Raw genomic sequence first — 14,756 nt, forward strand, 5'->3', positions numbered from 1 at the left:
GTTGAATGTTCAATTAATATGGTGAGAGCTGTAGATGTGGGGAGAGTGTGGAAGAGTATAATGACTGTTGGAGTAACAAATAGACAACGTGAGATAGTATGGCAGAGTTTGCATGGTGCGTTACCGGTAAGAGAATTTCAAAGAAATAGAGGGATTGGAAGGTATGAGAGGTGTCCAAGAGATGAGTGTGATGGGATTGAGAGTGTGATGCATGTATTTTGGAATTGTGAAATGGCGCAAGGTGTGTGGAAAGGGATGAGATTGCTGTTTAAAGAATTGACTGGTATAAGGTATATGTCGTATGATGTGGTTATGTTTGGACTTAGTATGGTAGGGAGAGATAAGGAAAGGGTTTTTTTTGTGTTGCTTGCCATTATTAAAGAAGTACTTTGGGATGTTAGGAATTTATGTGTATTCAAAAGAAAAAACATGTCGGTGGAGGGTTGTATTAAGATGATTCTAGATAGGTTATATGTTGTTTATTTGTGTGATAGGAAGAATTTGGGGGATAAGGATGCTGAGGGGATATGGAAGTTTTTGAAATGGAGATATCTTGTAAGTTTGTAATTGGTGATGGTATTTATGTTTGTTTAAAATTGAAAATAAAAAGAAAGACCTAATGATGAGTTGGACTTTACTTCAGAAAGTCTAAGTGACGAAGTATGGAGTTGGATTTTGATGTTTTAATGTACAAACCTGAAGGTTTAAAAAAAAAAAAAAATAAAAAAAAATCTGTTCTTATCAGTTTAATATCTGATACGTCCCCTATCTGGGGACCATATATTAAATGGATTTTTGAGAACGGGGGCCGATTTCGAAGCTTGCTTCCGTCGCCCTATGCATTGACCCGATATGGCAGTATCTTCGGGTACAGTGCACCACCCCCTTACAGGGTTAAAAAGAAAGATTCCTACTTTCATTGCTACCTGCTTGCTGGCTAGCCAGCTAGCCAGCCCTGTGGGCCTTGCTGCTGCTGCAGCCAAAAAACAAAAGGTGGTGCTGCTGCTGCTTCTGCTTCTGCTTGTGTCTGGCCGCTGTTGGAGCGTCCAGGCACAGGACTTCTGCTGCTGCTGACTAAATGGCCTCCTTAATTGGATCATTTGAGTAGCCAGCACACCTGTGCAGGTAGGGCATGACATGATAGGCAGCTGCCTTGATAGCGGGTGGGTGCTGAATGTTCCTAATTGACAAAATAAGATTAATGCTTATGAAGAAATATAAAATCTCATCCCTTCCCCAATATCGCGCCACACCCCTACCCCTTAATTCCCTGGTTGAACTTGATGGACATATGTCTTTTTTCGACCGTACCAGCTATGTAACTATGTAACATAACATGGGGGGGGGGGGGTCTCCTGGCTGTTCACACAGGTGTGTCATTGCTGTACATTGACCATGCATTGCTTCTGTGGTATTGCAAAGGCAAAGACAAATGCTTCCAGCCATCCATTGCACTAATGGATTGGTCATCAGCTGGCTGTCTATGTCCCGCATCAATATAGACCAAAGTACAGAGGGTTAGGCTATGCTATTGTGCACCTACCTGATGCATCAGAAGGTGCGAGGCCCTTGCTAAATTCTGTGCACAGACTTTGAGATCTATGCTTTAGACTGTATCTAAACCTGCTCCAACATGGACTGACATTCTGGCCTACTTTCAGCCGATGCGACTTGTCTGTCGCTGAACAGTCGCTTTTTATGTATTCAGCACCTATGTATAATGTTGTAAAAAGGCTCTAGAAGCTAAAGTCGCAGAAATGTCACACATATTTGGCCTGCAACTTTCTGTGCGACAAATTCAGACAGGAAAAATCAGTATAAATCCTTAGAAAATTATCCCCCAGTGTCTCCATCTGCTGGCGGTATTGAATAAGCATTGCTGCACTGATGGGGTATGCATTAGACGAAAAAAAAGAAGAAAAAGAAGAATAATACGCCCAGAAAAGAGGCGAAAAGGAGAAAAACGTAAAAAAAACGTGAAAAAAAAGTAAGAGGAAGAGAAGGGAAAAAAAGGTGGAAATGGGTTTAAAAGTGATTTCGGCGGAGAAATATATATATATATATATATATATATATATATATATATATATATATACGCGCACACACACACATATATATAAACGTATTCTCCGTTGAGATATTGCAGCCGCTGCTGTGTCCAGGCCCAGGAGCCTTAGCACTGTGCTGTGATGTCACTCAATACCACTGACATCACTAGGTGTAAACAACATCTCTCCTTTGCTGTGTATGTGACTATGGAGCTGTTTGGTGATGTCGTCTATTATGGCCTTCATAGAAGCAACAGGAGATTGTTGCATCCATCTAGAACCCTCAGAACTACAGTGCTATGATGTCACTCACTTCCACAGGCCTTGCAGAGTGTAAACAACAACAACCCAGCTTTGTTGTGTATGTAACCATAGGGATTTGTGATGTCACCTAGAACCTTCACAGCAGCGACAGCTTTATGAGGAGCATCAGCACTGCTCTGCCTGAGCAGAACCATCACCGCCATAGGTTGTCAAATAACCCGGATTTAACCCACACAGGTAAGTCCAATGGGGTGCAGGCATGTCCTCTATGCTTACAGCTTCCCGTGGGTGTTGGTTTGATACCGTTTGGGGACAGCCAAGGAGGCATCTGCAGGCAACAAAGGTAGGTGTGTGCTTGTGTGTGTGTTTCCTATGCAGATCCTAAGCCCAGTGTCACATGCAAGTAGGAGGAGTAAGAAGGGTTCCTGGCAAATCCGGGTTATGGATTGCATTTAAAAAGGCCCCGTGGGAGTGCAATGGGCCCCTGTCTTGCTGCTTAGCAATAATGGTATGGGTTTAGGTTCTGCTGTGTGTACTGGTGGTTGACTGCCCCCCAGCCCAGAGTGTGCATGGAAAATTGTCTGGCAGCCTCCCTGACAGCAAGCAGTGATAGTGCCCATGAAGGGGACCTTGTTGGGCCCGCCCCTTTCAAGGTTATCGCTTCTCGGCCTTTTGGCTAAGATCAAGTGTAGTATCTGTTCTTATCAGTTTAATATCTGATACGTCCCCTATCTGGGGACCATATATTAAATGGATTTTTGAGAACGGGGGCCGATTTCGAAGCTTGCTTCCGTCGCCCTATGCATTGACCCGATATGGCAGTATCTTCGGGTACAGTGCACCACCCCCTTACAGGGTTAAAAAGAAAGATTCCTACTTTCATTGCTACCTGCTTGCTGGCTAGCCAGCTAGCCAGCCCTGTGGGCCTTGCTGCTGCTGCAGCCAAAAAACAAAAGGTGGTGCTGCTGCTGCTTCTGCTTCTGCTTGTGTCTGGCCGCTGTTGGAGCGTCCAGGCACAGGACTTCTGCTGCTGCTGACTAAATGGCCTCCTTAATTGGATCATTTGAGTAGCCAGCACACCTGTGCAGGTAGGGCATGACATGATAGGCAGCTGCCTTGATAGCGGGTGGGTGCTGAATGTTCCTAATTGACAAAATAAGATTAATGCTTATGAAGAAATATAAAATCTCATCCCTTCCCCAATATCGCGCCACACCCCTACCCCTTAATTCCCTGGTTGAACTTGATGGACATATGTCTTTTTTCGACCGTACTAACTATGTAACTATGTAACATAACATGGGGGGGGGGGGTCTCCTGGCTGTTCACACAGGTGTGTCATTGCTGTACATTGACCATGCATTGCTTCTGTGGTATTGCAAAGGCAAAGACAAATGCTTCCAGCCATCCATTGCACTAATGGATTGGTCATCAGCTGGCTGTCTATGTCCCGCATCAATATAGACCAAAGTACAGAGGGTTAGGCTATGCTATTGTGCACCTACCTGATGCATCAGAAGGTGCGAGGCCCTTGCTAAATTCTGTGCACAGACTTTGAGATCTATGCTTTAGACTGTATCTAAACCTGCTCCAACATGGACTGACATTCTGGCCTACTTTCAGCCGATGCGACTTGTCTGTCGCTGAACAGTCGCTTTTTATGTATTCAGCACCTATGTATAATGTTGTAAAAAGGCTCTAGAAGCTAAAGTCGCAGAAATGTCACACATATTTGGCCTGCAACTTTCTGTGCGACAAATTCAGACAGGAAAAATCAGTATAAATCCTTAGAAAATTATCCCCCAGTGTCTCCATCTGCTGGCGGTATTGAATAAGCATTGCTGCACTGATGGGGTATGCATTAGACGAAAAAAAAGAAGAAAAAGAAGAATAATACGCCCAGAAAAGAGGCGAAAAGGAGAAAAACGTAAAAAAACGTGAAAAAAAAGTAAGAGGAAGAGAAGGGAAAAAAAGGTGGAAATGGGTTTAAAAGTGATTTCGGCGGAGAAATATATATATATATATATATATATATATATATATATATACGCGCACACACACACATATATATAAACGTATTCTCCGTTGAGATATTGCAGCCGCTGCTGTGTCCAGGCCCAGGAGCCTTAGCACTGTGCTGTGATGTCACTCAATACCACTGACATCACTAGGTGTAAACAACATCTCTCCTTTGCTGTGTATGTGACTATGGAGCTGTTTGGTGATGTCGTCTATTATGGCCTTCATAGAAGCAACAGGAGATTGTTGCATCCATCTAGAACCCTCAGAACTACAGTGCTATGATGTCACTCACTTCCACAGGCCTTGCAGAGTGTAAACAACAACAACCCAGCTTTGTTGTGTATGTAACCATAGGGATTTGTGATGTCACCTAGAACCTTCACAGCAGCGACAGCTTTATGAGGAGCATCAGCACTGCTCTGCCTGAGCAGAACCATCACCGCCATAGGTTGTCAAATAACCCGGATTTAACCCACACAGGTAAGTCCAATGGGGTGCAGGCATGTCCTCTATGCTTACAGCTTCCCGTGGGTGTTGGTTTGATACCGTTTGGGGACAGCCAAGGAGGCATCTGCAGGCAACAAAGGTAGGTGTGTGCTTGTGTGTGTGTTTCCTATGCAGATCCTAAGCCCAGTGTCACATGCAAGTAGGAGGAGTAAGAAGGGTTCCTGGCAAATCCGGGTTATGGATTGCATTTAAAAAGGCCCCGTGGGAGTGCAATGGGCCCCTGTCTTGCTGCTTAGCAATAATGGTATGGGTTTAGGTTCTGCTGTGTGTACTGGTGGTTGACTGCCCCCCAGCCCAGAGTGTGCATGGAAAATTGTCTGGCAGCCTCCCTGACAGCAAGCAGTGATAGTGCCCATGAAGGGGACCTTGTTGGGCCCGCCCCTTTCACGGTTATCGCTTCTCGGCCTTTTGGCTAAGATCAAGTGTAGTATCTGTTCTTATCAGTTTAATATCTGATACGTCCCCTATCTGGGGACCATATATTAAATGGATTTTTGAGAACGGGGGCCGATTTCGAAGCTTGCTTCCGTCGCCCTATGCATTGACCCGATATGGCAGTATCTTCGGGTACAGTGCACCACCCCCTTACAGGGTTAAAAAGAAAGATTCCTACTTTCATTGCTACCTGCTTGCTGGCTAGCCAGCTAGCCAGCCCTGTGGGCCTTGCTGCTGCTGCAGCCAAAAAACAAAAGGTGGTGCTGCTGCTGCTTCTGCTTCTGCTTGTGTCTGGCCGCTGTTGGAGCGTCCAGGCACAGGACTTCTGCTGCTGCTGACTAAATGGCCTCCTTAATTGGATCATTTGAGTAGCCAGCACACCTGTGCAGGTAGGGCATGACATGATAGGCAGCTGCCTTGATAGCGGGTGGGTGCTGAATGTTCCTAATTGACAAAATAAGATTAATGCTTATGAAGAAATATAAAATCTCATCCCTTCCCCAATATCGCGCCACACCCCTACCCCTTAATTCCCTGGTTGAACTTGATGGACATATGTCTTTTTTCGACCGTACTAACTATGTAACTATGTAACATAACATGGGGGGGGGGGGTCTCCTGGCTGTTCACACAGGTGTGTCATTGCTGTACATTGACCATGCATTGCTTCTGTGGTATTGCAAAGGCAAAGACAAATGCTTCCAGCCATCCATTGCACTAATGGATTGGTCATCAGCTGGCTGTCTATGTCCCGCATCAATATAGACCAAAGTACAGAGGGTTAGGCTATGCTATTGTGCACCTACCTGATGCATCAGAAGGTGCGAGGCCCTTGCTAAATTCTGTGCACAGACTTTGAGATCTATGCTTTAGACTGTATCTAAACCTGCTCCAACATGGACTGACATTCTGGCCTACTTTCAGCCTATGCGACTTGTCTGTCGCTGAACAGTCGCTTTTTATGTATTCAGCACCTATGTATAATGGTGTAAAAAGGCTCTAGAAGCTAAAGTCGCAGAAATGTCACACATATTTGGCCTGCAACTTTCTGTGCGACAAATTCAGACAGGAAAAATCTGTATAAATCCTTAGAAAATTATCCCCCAGTGTCTCCATCTGCTGGCGGTATTGAATAAGCATTGCTGCACTGATGGGGTATGCATTAGACGAAAAAAAAAGAAGAAAAAGAAGAATAATACGCCCAGAAAAGAGGCGAAAAGGAGAAAAACGTAAAAAAACGTGAAAAAAAAGTAAGAGGAAGAGAAGGGAAAAAAAGGTGGAAATGGGTTTAAAAGTGATTTCGGCGGAGAAATATATATATATATATATATATATATATATATATATATATATATATATATACGCGCACACACACACATATATATAAACGTATTCTCCGTTGAGATATTGCAGCCGCTGCTGTGTCCAGGCCCAGGAGCCTTAGCACTGTGCTGTGATGTCACTCAATACCACTGACATCACTAGGTGTAAACAACATCTCTCCTTTGCTGTGTATGTGACTATGGAGCTGTTTGGTGATGTCGTCTATTATGGCCTTCATAGAAGCAACAGGAGATTGTTGCATCCATCTAGAACCCTCAGAACTACAGTGCTATGATGTCACTCACTTCCACAGGCCTTGCAGAGTGTAAACAACAACAACCCAGCTTTGTTGTGTATGTAACCATAGGGATTTGTGATGTCACCTAGAACCTTCACAGCAGCGACAGCTTTATGAGGAGCATCAGCACTGCTCTGCCTGAGCAGAACCATCACCGCCATAGGTTGTCAAATAACCCGGATTTAACCCACACAGGTAAGTCCAATGGGGTGCAGGCATGTCCTCTATGCTTACAGCTTCCCGTGGGTGTTGGTTTGATACCGTTTGGGGACAGCCAAGGAGGCATCTGCAGGCAACAAAGGTAGGTGTGTGCTTGTGTGTGTGTTTCCTATGCAGATCCTAAGCCCAGTGTCACATGCAAGTAGGAGGAGTAAGAAGGGTTCCTGGCAAATCCGGGTTATGGATTGCATTTAAAAAGGCCCCGTGGGAGTGCAATGGGCCCCTGTCTTGCTGCTTAGCAATAATGGTATGGGTTTAGGTTCTGCTGTGTGTACTGGTGGTTGACTGCCCCCCAGCCCAGAGTGTGCATGGAAAATTGTCTGGCAGCCTCCCTGACAGCAAGCAGTGATAGTGCCCATGAAGGGGACCTTGTTGGGCCCGCCCCTTTCACGGTTATCGCTTCTCGGCCTTTTGGCTAAGATCAAGTGTAGTATCGGGCCGCGCCGCCCTGGTCAGCTTAGATCAGGAGAAGGCGTTCGACCGTGTCTCCCACGCATTCATGGACAGGGTTTTGCGCAGGCTGGGTCTGGGGAAGATGTTTTGCTCTTTTGTTAACGTTATGTATTTTGACATTTACAGCACGGTGTTGGTGAACGGCTGGAAGACTGACCCCTTTCCTATTCTTTCAGGGGTTAGACAAGGCTGCCCTCTTTCACCTCTCCTTTTTGTTTGTGTTATAGAGCTCTTCGCTGAGACTATCCGGCAGAATGGAGAGATCAGAGGGATCACCGCACCAGGACCAGATCGCCACGAGGTCAAGTGCTCGCTCTACATGGACGACGTGACCGTCTTCTGCGCTGACCAGCGTTCGGTGACTGCACTCGTCCAGACCTGCGAGGACTTCGGCAGAGCTTCGGGGGCAAAAGTCAACTGCGGGAAGTCGGAGGCCATGCTCTTCGGGGAGTGGCACCTGGCTTCTTCCGCCCCCTTCCCCTTTACTATTAAGCCGGACTTCATTCAAATTCTTGGAGTCTGGTTCGGGAAGGAAGGAGCGGCCCTTAAGTCTTGGCAAGACCGACTAGGAAGGATAAACTCAAAGATCGGACTGTGGAGCTCCAGAAAGCTCACGATGGAAGGCAAGGCACTTGTCCTGCGGAGTGAAGTTTTGCCTGTGCTCCAATATACCGCACAGGCCTGGCCTCCCCATACCACCGTTTGCAAGGCCATCACCCGGACAGTGTTTGGCTTCGTCTGGGGCAAAATGGACAGAGTCAAGAGGACCGTGATGTACAAGGAACCCCGCAAGGGTGGGAAGGGAATACCCGACATCCCCGCTCTGCTGAGGGCCTCCTTTGCATGTGTCACGGTGCAGCGGACTCTTGTTGAAAAGACTGGCTCAGCGGGCAGGTCCATGTCTCGCTTGTTTCTCATGCCCCTTTGGAGACAGCTGGGCTGGGACAAGTGGGACAGCTCCATCCCTTACAACTGGAACACTCCCTGGTTCTATGGGGATGTTGTCCGGTTTGTGAGGGAGCACCAGCTGGAAGGACTGAAACCCGACCTATGGAAGCCGAAGACAATCCACAAGCTCATCCGAGCTAAGGACTTGACCGAGCTGGTTCCGGGACTCCCCGCAGCCACTGCAGAGACAGTTTGGAACAATGTGGCCTCAAAGCGGCTTACCAATGGACACAAGGACTTGTCGTGGATGGCCGTCATGGGAGGTCTCTCTCTCAGGTCATTCATGCATGCCCGCAACCTGTGCAAGACCCGGTACTGCCCCCGTTGCCCCTACGTGGAGGAAACATCTTTCCACGTGTTTTGGCAGTGCCCCTTTGCACAGGGTCTGTTGGACGCCCTAGAACAGGAACTCAGAGACTCAGTGCCCAGGAGCTGCCTATCGTACCATTCGGTGCTTTACGGCCTGTTCCCTGGGACCCACGACGTGGAGGCCATCCAGGAGGCCTGGCGCCTTATGAACTGTTTTAAGGACGCAGTGTGGCTTGCCAGGAACCGCCTCGTGATCAACAGGGAAAACATGTCCGTCCGGGACTGCCGCAGGTTCATCAAGAACCTGCTCAGAGACTATTCCATCTTGGACAGCTCGGCCGTTGATGAGGAAGAAGAGGAGTGAAGACCCCTCTCCTTCTCCCATGTCTCCCTGAAGATACAGCCCAACAGTTTGGCCCTGTGATCCGCCCCCTCCCTACCCCCACATAGTCGCCCACACCCCTACCCCGATCACAGATTGTATTATTTGGTTTTTGCTTGATCTCTTGTGCCTTTATATTGCAGGATTGAGCTGAATGTTAGAGTAGCATGGTGTGCGATGTATAGCTTAGGGAACCTTTGCTGTGTATTGTACTATCATGCTTTGTGTGACTGTAATTTATTGTACGACTTGTAATGACTGAACGGAAAATAAAGCTCTTTCAATCAAAAAAAAATCTGTTCTTATCAGTTTAATATCTGATACGTCCCCTATCTGGGGACCATATATTAAATGGATTTTTGAGAACGGGGGCCGATTTCGAAGCTTGCTTCCGTCGCCCTATGCATTGACCCGATATGGCAGTATCTTCGGGTACAGTGCACCACCCCCTTACAGGGTTAAAAAGAAAGATTCCTACTTTCATTGCTACCTGCTTGCTGGCTAGCCAGCTAGCCAGCCCTGTGGGCCTTGCTGCTGCTGCAGCCAAAAAACAAAAGGTGGTGCTGCTGCTGCTTCTGCTTCTGCTTGTGTCTGGCCGCTGTTGGAGCGTCCAGGCACAGGACTTCTGCTGCTGCTGACTAAATGGCCTCCTTAATTGGATCATTTGAGTAGCCAGCACACCTGTGCAGGTAGGGCATGACATGATAGGCAGCTGCCTTGATAGCGGGTGGGTGCTGAATGTTCCTAATTGACAAAATAAGATTAATGCTTATGAAGAAATATAAAATCTCATCCCTTCCCCAATATCGCGCCACACCCCTACCCCTTAATTCCCTGGTTGAACTTGATGGACATATGTCTTTTTTCGACCGTACTAACTATGTAACTATGTAACATAACATGGGGGGGGGGGGTCTCCTGGCTGTTCACACAGGTGTGTCATTGCTGTACATTGACCATGCATTGCTTCTGTGGTATTGCAAAGGCAAAGACAAATGCTTCCAGCCATCCATTGCACTAATGGATTGGTCATCAGCTGGCTGTCTATGTCCCGCATCAATATAGACCAAAGTACAGAGGGTTAGGCTATGCTATTGTGCACCTACCTGATGCATCAGAAGGTGCGAGGCCCTTGCTAAATTCTGTGCACAGACTTTGAGATCTATGCTTTAGACTGTATCTAAACCTGCTCCAACATGGACTGACATTCTGGCCTACTTTCAGCCGATGCGACTTGTCTGTCGCTGAACAGTCGCTTTTTATGTATTCAGCACCTATGTATAATGTTGTAAAAAGGCTCTAGAAGCTAAAGTCGCAGAAATGTCACACATATTTGGCCTGCAACTTTCTGTGCGACAAATTCAGACAGGAAAAATCAGTATAAATCCTTAGAAAATTATCCCCCAGTGTCTCCATCTGCTGGCGGTATTGAATAAGCATTGCTGCACTGATGGGGTATGCATTAGACGAAAAAAAAGAAGAAAAAGAAGAATAATACGCCCAGAAAAGAGGCGAAAAGGAGAAAAACGTAAAAAAACGTGAAAAAAAAGTAAGAGGAAGAGAAGGGAAAAAAAGGTGGAAATGGGTTTAAAAGGGATTTCGGCGGAGAAATATATATATATATATATATATATATATATATATATATATATATACGCGCACACACACACATATATATAAACGTATTCTCCGTTGAGATATTGCAGCCGCTGCTGTGTCCAGGCCCAGGAGCCTTAGCACTGTGCTGTGATGTCACTCAATACCACTGACATCACTAGGTGTAAACAACATCTCTCCTTTGCTGTGTATGTGACTATGGAGCTGTTTGGTGATGTCGTCTATTATGGCCTTCATAGAAGCAACAGGAGATTGTTGCATCCATCTAGAACCCTCAGAACTACAGTGCTATGATGTCACTCACTTCCACAGGCCTTGCAGAGTGTAAACAACAACAACCCAGCTTTGTTGTGTATGTAACCATAGGGATTTGTGATGTCACCTAGAACCTTCACAGCAGCGACAGCTTTATGAGGAGCATCAGCACTGCTCTGCCTGAGCAGAACCATCACCGCCATAGGTTGTCAAATAACCCGGATTTAACCCACACAGGTAAGTCCAATGGGGTGCAGGCATGTCCTCTATGCTTACAGCTTCCCGTGGGTGTTGGTTTGATACCGTTTGGGGACAGCCAAGGAGGCATCTGCAGGCAACAAAGGTAGGTGTGTGCTTGTGTGTGTGTTTCCTATGCAGATCCTAAGCCCAGTGTCACATGCAAGTAGGAGGAGTAAGAAGGGTTCCTGGCAAATCCGGGTTATGGATTGCATTTAAAAAGGCCCCGTGGGAGTGCAATGGGCCCCTGTCTTGCTGCTTAGCAATAATGGTATGGGTTTAGGTTCTGCTGTGTGTACTGGTGGTTGACTGCCCCCCAGCCCAGAGTGTGCATGGAAAATTGTCTGGCAGCCTCCCTGACAGCAAGCAGTGATAGTGCCCATGAAGGGGACCTTGTTGGGCCCGCCCCTTTCACGGTTATCGCTTCTCGGCCTTTTGGCTAAGATCAAGTGTAGTAATACAGGAGATCTGGTCAGAAGGTACTCGGGTACCCCTCTCCTCGGCCTTGTGGGATCGCCCAGGTTTATTGCCTGGGCTTCACCCACTTGTTGCTATTGGGGAGAGGGCCTAGTCCCAGGGTAACGAGTAGCGATCGCCTCTCAAGACCTTCGGGTGGAGAGAGGTTAGAACCATGGATGATGATCCGGATCCAGGTTCTGTGCCGGCATACGCAAGGATCAAAAACACCGTGAGAGTCATTCTCACGGATGATACCAAAAGGGCGGACGATTTGAAATTCGTAGTAGAGGACGTGCTCGGAGGAGTTTTCGGAATACAGAAGGGCGAGATATTGGCAATCCAGGACTACCCGAAGCGTAAAATTTTTGATGTGACGTTCACACAAAATGGCATCCACAGAGATTTTGTTACCAGAGCTGCTGCGAGTAAAGACAAAAAGCTTCAGGGTGTCCGGATTATTGAGCACGTTCTAGACGATATTAAGCTGGTGGTAGTAAAGATGTATTCCCCTTTCGCCAACCTACACGATGTTGAGTTGTTTTTACAAGTCTATTTTAGTAAGGTTGAGTGCAGAGGAAAAATCATGAACAGCTGTGGCATCTGGACATCTAAGTGGAGATTTCAGGTTACATGCAAAAAAGATGACAGATTGCCAGGGGGAATACAACTACCACCAGCTCGTTTTAAAATAAATAATATGTGTGGCGACCTCTTTTATGCGGGGATGCCAAGCTACTGCAGGAAGTGTCACAGATATGGACACACAAAAGAAAACTGTGAAAGTACATGCAAAAAATGTGGTAGCACACAGCACGAGACAGAGAAATGCACAAGAGGAGGGAGGTGCAATTTCTGTCAACAATTCGGTCACCTTTTCTCCTCTTGTCCCCACAGACATAGGACGGAGCAGCAGTGGCAACCCTGGAGGCAGCAAGGACAGCAACCGGGACACCAGCCGAGGCAAGCAGAGCCAGTGATTACCCCCCCACAAGAGGTAAGCGGTGAGATGGAGAAGGAGAAAGACCCCCCTCAGGCAAAAGGAGGGGACCCTAAAGAGCAGAGGATGGCCAAAAAACGTGCAAGTGGTGAAAAAACTGGCCCCCAGGAGCATGCTGGGTTAAGAGAGGAGCAGAATCCGCTCCTCAGCAACCTCTGGCTCAGGGTCCCCCTGAGAGCGATGATCCGGGTGGAGAGGTGAAGGTTAAAAGGCGGAGGGGCTCCAGAAGACTCTATTCGGAGGCGGTCCAGGGGGAGCCGATGGAAGTACCTGCGGATGCAGGGAACCCAAGTGACGTTCCTCCACAGGTCCCCATAGGGGATACCCCCCCTTCCTCCCTGCCAGGAGGAGGTTTCAGGGGTGACCGTCTCTGAGGTACCAGAGACGGAGCTAAGTGAACACCCGACCCCTATGGAGGGGCAAGAGGTGGAAGAACCCAATGAGTCTGGAGCCCTGATTGCCAGGATGCCCGAGAACAACTATGCCTCAATCAAGATGGAGGAGGGGGGTCGGCTGAGTGATGGTGCCTCCTCTCCTGCTTCCTCTATGCGTACAGTTGAGTCAGATTTTGGGGGGTATGAGGCTTCGGAGGGGGAATCAGAGGTGTAAGACGTTTTCTTGTACATTCCCATGGCTGAGTTGTCCGGTCTGTCCTTGAACGTGAGAAGTGTGAGCGCCAGAGTAAGAAGGGTTGCCCTATTTAATTACTTGTCGGTTTTTGCTGCTTCCGTCCTTTTCCTGCAGGAATGTGGCATCCCGCACAGATTAAATTATAAAGAATATGAAGATGATTGGGTGCACGGTCCATCAGTCTGGTCTGGATCAAATGAGTCCAGATCAGCAGGGGTCGCCATACTTTTTAAAGGGAACGTTTTAATTGAGAGTTTTAACAAAATTTTACCAGGCAGAATTTTATTGGTCAGCGCTTTTATTAATGGTATTAAATGGCAGTTTTTAAATTTTTATGGTTCTCCTGATAAGAATGAAAGAATAAAAATGTTGGAGATTTTACCCCTTTTTATTAACAATTCTAGTCCTCTTGTTTTATCAGGTGATTTTAATTGTATTTTAAGGGGAGAACGCCGTTTTTCGAACGCAGTGAGTAGGAACTATGATAAGACGTCTTTTATGTTAAAAAACTTGATTTTAGATTTTAATCTCACTGATGTTTTTAAAAAATGTAATTTTAACGTACCAGAGGAAGACGGTGTTACCTGGAGCAATGCAAGCTGTAGCTCCAGGATAGATTTTATTTTTTGTTCTTATCAAGTACTGCCTTTTAATTGTGATCTTTTTACCAATGTTTTTTCTGACCATAAATTATTGTATTTTAAAGTTAAAAGTGATTTTAAAAGGAGAACTGGTAGGAATGCCTGGAAGTTAAACGTGTCCCTTTTAGAAGATCCGCAGGTTTTATCAGATTTTATCACCTTTTACAAGGAATGCAGACGAGTAAAAGACCCCAACACTCCCACCAGTATCTGGTGGGAAAAAATGAAACTAAAAATAAAAGAATTTTTTATCCGTGTTGGGGTTAGGAAAGCTAAAGAAAAACGTGAATTTTATAATATCCTAAATACTCGTCTGCAAACCCTGTACAAATTCAGAGCACATGGGATGGAGGTGGAGAAGGAGGTACATGATCTTAAAAAAGAAATAACTAAGTGCCTGGAGCAGAAAGGAAAAGAAATTATCTTTAGGTCTCGAATACAGCATCTTGAGGAAAACGAGACCTGCTCCAGGTATTTTTTTAAGAAAATACATGAAAATAGAAGGTTAATAGAAAACATTGAAGGAGTGAATGATGTACAGGGTATTTTAATAAAGGTGCAAGAGTTTTATACTGATCTTTTTAATGTAAAACACATTGATGAATGTTTTATGAATGACTCGTTAAAGGAGATCACCAATTTTTTAGATCCTGTCTCACAGTCTTTTTTATTGCAGAATATTTCAGAGCAGGAGATTTTAGAGACCGTCAAG

At 46.2% G+C, this 14,756-nt stretch overlaps 2 non-coding genes and 3 pseudogenes across 2 annotated transcripts; all 5 read left to right on the forward strand.

Moving 5' to 3' along the window:
• The first annotated feature begins 674 nt into the window (after window positions 1-674).
• On the forward strand, window positions 675-884 carry LOC130338196 (U2 spliceosomal RNA; annotated as a pseudogene).
• A 2,084-nt stretch (window positions 885-2,968) lies between these two features.
• Window positions 2,969-3,159, forward strand: LOC130338230 (U2 spliceosomal RNA). The gene has a single exon (XR_008878964.1). It is a non-coding gene; the product is annotated as a U2 spliceosomal RNA (small nuclear RNA).
• A 2,074-nt stretch (window positions 3,160-5,233) lies between these two features.
• Window positions 5,234-5,424, forward strand: LOC130338231 (U2 spliceosomal RNA). Its single transcript, XR_008878965.1, has one exon. It is a non-coding gene; the product is annotated as a U2 spliceosomal RNA (small nuclear RNA).
• A 4,055-nt stretch (window positions 5,425-9,479) lies between these two features.
• Window positions 9,480-9,656, forward strand: LOC130338188 (U2 spliceosomal RNA; annotated as a pseudogene).
• A 2,080-nt stretch (window positions 9,657-11,736) lies between these two features.
• On the forward strand, window positions 11,737-11,869 carry LOC130338203 (U2 spliceosomal RNA; annotated as a pseudogene).
• The last annotated feature ends 2,887 nt before the right edge of the window (window positions 11,870-14,756 follow it).

The sequence above is a fragment of the Hyla sarda genome, unplaced genomic scaffold (assembly GCF_029499605.1).
Source record: "Hyla sarda isolate aHylSar1 unplaced genomic scaffold, aHylSar1.hap1 scaffold_515, whole genome shotgun sequence".
NCBI lineage: Eukaryota > Metazoa > Chordata > Amphibia > Anura > Hylidae > Hyla > Hyla sarda.